We start from the raw sequence: 8276 nt of genomic DNA, 5'->3' as shown, positions 1-8276 counted from the left end.
CTGTACTAGTTTGCATTCCCACCAACAGTATAAGAGGGCTCCCTTTTCTCCACACCCTATCCAGCATTTATTGCTTATAGACTTTTGGATTTGCAGCCATTCTGACTGGCGTGAAATGGTACCTCATTGTGGTTTTGATTTGCATTTCTCTGATAATGAGTGATGTTGAGCATCTTTTCATGTGTTTGTTAGCCATCTGTATGTCTTCTTTGGAACATGTCTGTTTAGCACAGGGCCTGCTGTGATGGATGTGATGAGATCTGTTAGGAACCTTGTCTAAGGAACAAGATTCTATGAAGCCAAACAGTGACGATACTCCATTGAGACTGGAGAGAGAGCCTGAGTTTCAACTGGATGTGTAGCAATGAAGCAGAAATAGACTTCAGGGGAAATAAACCAAAAAAATAAATCTGTTTCTCCATGGAATTGTCAAGGGAGTGGAGTCCCATCTTACACAAGAAAGTTGATTCTTGGGCAGGCAAGTCTTCTATATGAAAAAAATAACCCTTAAAGGTTGGTTACGTTGCTTATAACGTACTGCCCCATACTTGTGCATAAGGGAAACATAAACATGTAAAATGTACAGTAAAACATATAATATTGTACACAGATTTATGATAAACCAAAAAATGCATCTTTAAACCTCAGCACTTGAAAAGAATCAAGGGCTTCCCTGGTGGTTCAGTGGTAAAGAATCCACCTCCCTACAAAGGCTACAAAGGCGCAAGGGGATCCAGCCAGTCCATCCTAAAGGAGACCAGTCCTGAGTGTTCATTGGAAGGACTGGTGCTGAAGCTGAAACTCCAATACTTTGGCCACCTGATGCGAAGAACTGCCTCATTGGAAAAGACCCTGATGCTGGGAAAGGCTGAAGGTGGGAGGAGAAGGAGACGACAGAGGATGAGATGGGTGGATGGCATCACCAACTCAATGGACATGAGTTTGAGTAAATTCCAGGAGTTGGTGATGGACAGGGAGGCCTGGTGTGTTGCAGTCCCTGGGGTCACAAAGAGTCAGACGCGACTGAGTGACTGAACTGAACTGAACTGACAAAGGCAACTGGGTTTGATCCTTGATCCAGGAAGATCCCACATGCCCCAGAGCAACTAAGCCCGTGCTCTACAACCACTGAGCCTGTGCTCTAGAGCCCAGGGGCCGCAACTACTGAGCCCACATGCTGCCCCTTCTAAAGCCCGTGTGCCCTGGAGGCTGTACTCCGCAGTAATGAAGCCACCACAGTGAGAAGCCCGTGTACTGCAACTAAAGAGCAGCCCCTACCTGCTGCAACTAGAGAAAGCCCTCACACAAAAAGGATGTCCCAGCACAGCTAATAAATAAATAATGAGAAAGGGATCCATAAATATAAGAAGCTTTCGATTTAGAATAAAGATCCAAACCCCAGCCTTCTCTGGGGGATCTAGAAAAGTCTGTGTGTCTTTTCAGGCTTCTCTTTCAATCTGTGGGGGAAGAATACTTAGGTAAATTATACCTGGAATTTCACTGTTTCCTATTTTTATGTTAATAACATAGGATTTTTGCAATGTACTTATCCTTAAAATTATCTGTATTAAAAGGGTTTTGCTTTATTTAACATAAAAATTTTCATTAATTTCTAAATTATAAAAATACATAATTTTCATAAAGTCATATACATGTCTCTCAGACAAGTAGAGAAGTCAAAGAATTTATTCAGAGAATTAATCCATTATGGAACTGCTACAATTATAAAGCTGGTTCAAAGAGCATTTCGAAGGATAGCTTAATTATTGTCTAACCAGGAAAAGCAGTGAGAAATAAATATGCTGAGTTGGGGGGGGAAGTGGTTAATGTCCTGTACCGTGCTGTGCTGTGCTCAGCCACTCAGTCGTGTCTGACTCTCTGCGACCCCATGGACTATAGCCCCCAGGCTCCTCTGTCCAAGGGCTTTTCCAGGCAAGAATACTGGAGTTTGTTGCAATTTCCTACTCCAACATGACACTTTACATTTTGTCTATTTCCAGGATTTTTTTAAATAATATTTTAAAGAATAGTTGATTTACAATATTATATGTTTCTACATATATTGAGCAAAGTGAATATTTCCAAGTTTTAAATAATTATATATTTTTGGCAATACAAGGAAAAGATTTCAAGAATAATAGAGGAGTGGGTAATAAAAGATGGCTTCTTTAAAAATAAACATTTTAGAAACAATCAGAACAATTCCATAGAATTCCAAATTGTACTCAATGGAGTCCAGTTATAACTTCTTGAATAGTGACCAGTTTTGCATCTATTTGTAAATAAATTTAAGCATGCTTTAATCTATCAATAGGTAGTACTTTGAGTTCTTCTGTGAACAGGTTGTAACAGCTACTGTTCCCCTTTAATTAATGAATAAAGTAGTTTGTGCACACACACACAAACACACACACACAATCAGAAATTGGGTAGTGCCTATCCAACTAGGACCTACAGCGGCCACTCTGCATCTTCAATGAAGCAGAGCCACAGCCTGCGGGCTTACTCCCCAGGCACCTGTGAAATTCAAGGAGCTTGAGCAAATCCCCAAAGGTCTGGGTCCCTCAGAGTGCTGCTTCCTTTTCTGCCCTTTACCACAGGACTTGGAAGTACTAAGAGGCAATACACTGATTACTAGAATCGTGCTCATGGTCAAAGCTTTCTGCAATTCACCTGCCTTTGAAAACTCTCATCTTCACTCACACCTTAATGCTGGTAGCAGTTCTTTTCTTTCCCCCTGATGCAGACACTACAGAAAAACCCAGATCCTTCTAGTTCTTTCCTGAAACAAACAGCACAAGCTTTTACAAGTAACAGAAATCTACTGAGGTTGATAAAAATAAGTGAGTTTCATCGACCCCAGAATAGGAAGTGTATAAAGTAGAATGCTAACTCCTCTAAAATTCATCAGTCATCCATTTCCCTGCAAGATTCTGGATGGCCAATGCTTCTGGTCAGACTCTGGATCCTCATAAATACAACTGGAGACCCACCTTTGGTTCTGGGTTCCTCTGCATTGATTCAATAAAATAACCCCCTTTTATTCTGCAGAGTGATTCAGCCCTCATGCCCTTTAATAAACAAATGGTGTATAAACACCATAAAGGGGGCTTCCCTGGTGGTCCAGTAGATAAGACTCTGTGTTCACCATGCAAGGGGTCTGGGTTCGATCCTTGGTCAGGGAACCAGATCCTACATGCCCCAACTAAGATGTCACATGCCACAACCAAGACCTGGTGCAGCCAAATAAATAAATAAAAACAAAATTTTTCTAAAAAGCACTAAAAAAATTTTTACTACCACCAGAAAATTGACTTCCCATGGCAAACTACAGCCTAATCAAAACTACTTCAGAAACAGTCCACGTCTAGCTTCTCAAACCTGAGTCCATGGTATGAATTGACAATTGTTATAAGCACAGGCCCAGGAGTCTGTCTCCAGAGCAAGGGGATGAGACCCCCAAGCCATCCAGGCTGCACCTCAGAGGCCTCTGTCACAAGGGGTCTGAAGCTCCAGGAAGAGCCACAGAAAGGGTCCAGGACAGTGACAGGCCCTATGGGGACACAGCCTCGGGGTTGCAAGGGAGCAATGGAGACTCGGCCCCTGGAGGACCATCAGCACCAGAGCCTGAGCTGAACCCTGCCCCTGGGAGGCTCACAGGCTCCTCCAGAGAAGGGTTGCTAACGGCAACAGGGAGCCCCTCAGACCCTCCTACCTTGGGGCAGACGGTCAGGGACACGTCTCCTGAACTAATCCTGAAGTATGGAAAGAGGGTCCCAGAGAAGGAAGCCTGAGGGAAGGAGAAAATGTGGGAGCCATCAGTCATGTTGTAGAAGGAGACGTCCCCTTCCTGGGGGTCCAGGAACACCCCCACCCTAAGCCTGGGGTGGAGAGCCTGCATGAGGCATAGCAGAGCCGGAGGTAATGTACAGGCACAATATCCTCTTTCAAATCTCCCCATAGCCCAGAATCCCTTATCTGGGGACTCTACGTACCAGCCTTTCCTGTTCACACCTTCCCTACAGACCCCCAGGGCCCACTCGCTTTGGTCTCCATCCCTGATCTCCACCTCCCAGTAACAGTGCCCTGATGTGATGCCCTCAAAGCCCAGTACACTGCAGCTATCTCCAGAGTTCACACAGCAGGCCTTCCAGGTCACACTTGTCTTTTCATGAGAGACAACAAGGTCTGAATGGGCAGATCCTGGATCCAGAGTGACAGGCCCTGCAGAGAAAGTTATCTATCATTCAAGGTCCTTCCCTCCCCAAGAACACACAACCACCCCTCAACCAGGAATCCTAGCTGCATGGGAGGAAGGCTAAGCACCCTGACAACAGGAACTTGTGATTCAAGTCTATGGGCCTCCAAGCAGGAATAGGACCCACGAGACTGATTTCAGGGTGTGATATGTCACAGAGCCCTTGAGGACCAGCCTGCTCTCCAAGGGCTGAAGGATGTCTATTTAGCATTCAATATCAGCCAAAGTCATCAGCCCCACACCTGTGTGTGACTATCACCACCACATCCCACCCACACTATTGATGGTGCCAGCGTCTATATCACCACTGAGAACTGAAGGAGAAGGCACAGGGACAGCAGTAGAAAAATCCAGAAAATACACAAAAGTCACTCACATTCCTGGAACTTCTCCTTCCGCCAATCTACAAGGAAAACACACGTTTCATATCAGGGGTTCGCAAGACTGTACAACACATATTGCGGTGGGTACCTGGGGTGGGTACTGGAGCTGCTAATGAAGGATTTGTAGGGAAAATGTTTGGAAACATTCACTTATACATTTATTGCTCTTTTATACACACATACACACACACACAGAATGGTCATTTTGCAATCTTTTGATGAAGACCTAGCCATAAACCTTAATACTCAGGGATTGAGAAGCTGGAGACTGACCTGAACAGAAAGATCTTTGCCATATTTGCCTACCAAATTATTCTTTCTCAAGACCCTAGCCACATATCTATAATGAAAGATAGGTTTTCTAGAGAAAGAATTGGGGAGATAAAAGCTTTCATTCACTAGTGAAGAACGGATCGGGCTGAGCTTGCAGGGGGTCTCTGAGCCATGGGTAGAGAGAATACAAGTGGCTAAGCTGAACTGGGAGCATGACTATGTGCCAGGAGAGAAGAGAGCTCGGCGCACAGCCCTGGAGAGATCTGACCCAGGTAGAAGACCATGCAGAGGTTTCCAGACAGGGAGAGACGTTCAAATAAGGAAGCATGACACGCGCTGAAAAGATGAAACACGAATAACTTCTCCTTCCATTTTTGTAGGAACAAAACCATTCCTATAGACATGGCATATGGTGAAACTACTAAAAAATGCTGATTCTAGTTTCATGGTACAGTTTCTTTTTTTAATGAAAGGTATAGAATAAAAGGTATACATTAAAATAGACATACATTAAAATATACACGACTTAAACTTGGCAGAGAAGCTGAGGATGGTAAAAGAAGACTACATGATCATCATTGTTTAGAAAGAAATCCCTGCAAGAATCAGTGAGATGTCTGAGGTGGCTTTTCATCCCTCTGGTGCCCAGGCCTCCTTCACCCCCTGGGTTCCCCACTGTCTCTCACAATCTGTATTCCTGACCCTAAACAGGAGCATTCCAAGCAGGAACAGGGCTCAGAGGGTGCAGAGCCTTCACTCACCCCACTGCTAAGGGTCCTTGAGACCACCCTCACTGCACAAGCATCCCTGCAACCACACACCTGCCCCAGCTCCTCTGGGAGGTGCAGATGGTCTCATTATCAGAGGCAAACTCATTATATGGTTACCTAAAAAGGGCTTAGGAATGCAAGTTTCTCTGAAATATTTTAAAGAGGACTCAAGGAGTCCATTACATTTCATGTCATGGACCTTGCAAACTCTGAGTGCATGTCTAAGATTCACACCACGTGGCTGTGACTTTTGACCTTGTGGCCTTTGGCCTCTCTTCAGTCACTCTGTCCACTCAAAACCTCTACAGGGCATTTCCCCCACACATTCCTATACTTCCTCCACATCTCCTCCTCTCTTCCTCCTGATCTTTCTTCTGTGATTTGTTCCCCTACCCCTTCTCCAAGAAGCAATTTAACCTCTCTCATGGTCTCCTTTTCCAATCTTCTACATTAACCCTGAAAAGGGGAGGAGGAGCCTGAGCCCTTCAGACAAACATTCTCCTAAAATGGAAGATGATGTCATGAATAATCCATCATATGTTACATTTTTGGTTTTATGGCAAAAAAAATGCACTTGGGATTTTCCATATAATTCCAGACATTTCACACACTCATCCCTGGAGTCCATAAATATCCCAGAGGTGGTGGACCCCAGAGTCAGAACACCTGCTCCTCATCAACCAAGGAGGCTTGGAGGATGAAAGCCAGCCTGGACATGGGGTCAGAGCATGAGGAAGCAGAGAGAAGACCAATATTCCAGAGGACCAGGGAGAAACAGGGAAACCAAAACTAGAGCCAAAGAGAGAAAGATTCAAACCAAGGGTCCCATAAGCAAGCGAGCATGACTTCTGAAATCTTCCAGAGATGAGCGATCCCTGGTCCACACGGTCGTTCCCTGCTGCCGCCCCTCCTCACCACTGACCCTCCGCTGTCGCTGTCAGGAGAAGTCCCAGCTGCACCAGGCGTTTGGGGAGGGGGCTGCTAACCCTGACAGTGCCTGCAGCAGAGCACGGGCAGGATGGAGGCACACCTGTGTTCCGAGGAGTCCCTGCAGTCTCCAGGTGGAGGCTACAAAGGTGACAAGAAGACCAGGGACGCTAGCCCACCCTGCTGTGGGGTCCCCTCAGGGAGAAGGGGGCAGAGTCTAGGCTGGGAGGGGAGGCCACAGGAACTCAGCGCCACTTACCTGCATACAGCCAGGCCTTCCTCCAGGCTGAAAGGGAGCACACTCTGGTGAGACCTCAGCCAGAGGAAACCTGCTCAGTGTGAATCCACTGGCTGTTGCCTCCCCTCTGCTCTGCAGGTGAGACTATCTACAGTGAGGGAGAGGCTGGACAGGAGGTGACCTCCAGCCACGTGCAGACAGCGGGTGTGGTGGGGAATCCCCTGGAGCACAGGTCAGAAGCCTGCGGCACTCTGGACTGACTTCCACCGCTGTCCCACTGCTGTGTGACCTTTGGCTAGTTCACCTAGTGGCTCTTCCCTCAAAATCCTTCAAAACTCCTGTTTCACCTGCTATTCCATGTTGCTACTCAGGCTCAGAAGCTGCTTGTTTGAATATATTTTAGGGGAAAAAAGTATACATTACTCCACAATTGTAACAATTAATTATTGCATCAGTATTTTCTGGAAAAAATATGTATGAAAAATTGACATGAAGCAGGAATTTTAAAACAACATAGATACAAGGTCAACTCCAAGGTAAAACTGGCCCAGCATTCCCACAGGAAATCACTCTAGAAATACATGTCATTTTTCTGGGCAGCCCATGACTTTGCCATGCATTGTCAGCCCAGGTGTCCCCTCAATCACTTTCTGATCACCATCTTGAGGAACTGGGGAGAAGAGACTCTCCCTGGATGGTGTGCTGGGATAGAGGAAGGCCACACACAAACTTAATCACCATTTGTTTGTGTAGCTCCTTCAGTGAAATCTCAGGGCATGTGGTTTTGGCCCTCAGGTACTGATCAAAAACCAGATGCATTCAGGCTACAAAGCTATCAGTAATTTTCGGGTTGATCAGAGTTAGAATAAGACCCAGGGGGCCTGAGAAACTCTGAGGTCACCATCAGACCCAAGCTTCCTGAGGGGCCTGGGAGCTGGGTTCTGCCTCCCCCAGCCTCCACTTTCACCCCACAAAAGGGGGTCCACATGTCTAGACACAAACAAGGAAAGGGACACCTTGGCACACGTAAGACAGACCCAAGGACATCTGGAGAGTCACTCACCAGCCAGGTAAGTGGATTTCCTCCTCTCTGAAAAGCAACACAGGAAATAAGTGAGCTAAGAACAAAAATATCTCCTATGAAGGGGATGCAGAAAGCTCAAGAGGAAAAGTAGAGCTTACCTAGTTCTTCCTTAAGTTTAGCTGAAAGAGAGTGAAAACGAAAATGCATGAATTCCACTCCCTAAGAAAAAGACTCACAAATACCACCTCTCTGTGTGTAACCCCTGGCGGAGACGTTCCAACTGCAGACCCATCGGAGCCTCCACGGCTCCAGCTGTCCGCCCAGGTCTCCCCAGCCACCTGCTCTGGACTGGGATTTCCCCAGAGCCCTGGACTCAGGCCCGGTGGTCAGTCCCTCCCTCTCA

At 46.2% G+C, this 8276-nt stretch overlaps 1 long non-coding RNA gene across 1 annotated transcript; it reads right to left on the bottom strand.

Annotated features, from left to right (window-relative positions):
* Positions 1-1668: 1668 nt before the first annotated feature.
* LOC120860573 lies at positions 1669-7937 on the bottom strand. Its single transcript, XR_005720361.1, has 4 exons — positions 7913-7937; positions 6871-6897; positions 4635-4661; positions 1669-4224 (listed from the first exon to the last, which is right to left on the bottom strand). It is a non-coding gene; the product is annotated as an uncharacterized LOC120860573 (long non-coding RNA).
* Positions 7938-8276: the final 339 nt, after the last annotated feature.

The sequence above is a fragment of the Oryx dammah genome, unplaced genomic scaffold, assembly GCF_014754425.2.
Source record: "Oryx dammah isolate SB20612 unplaced genomic scaffold, SCBI_Odam_1.1 HiC_scaffold_11102, whole genome shotgun sequence".
NCBI classification, from domain to species: Eukaryota; Metazoa; Chordata; class Mammalia; order Artiodactyla; family Bovidae; genus Oryx; species Oryx dammah.
This window is presented reverse-complemented; position numbering and strand designations above follow the sequence as displayed.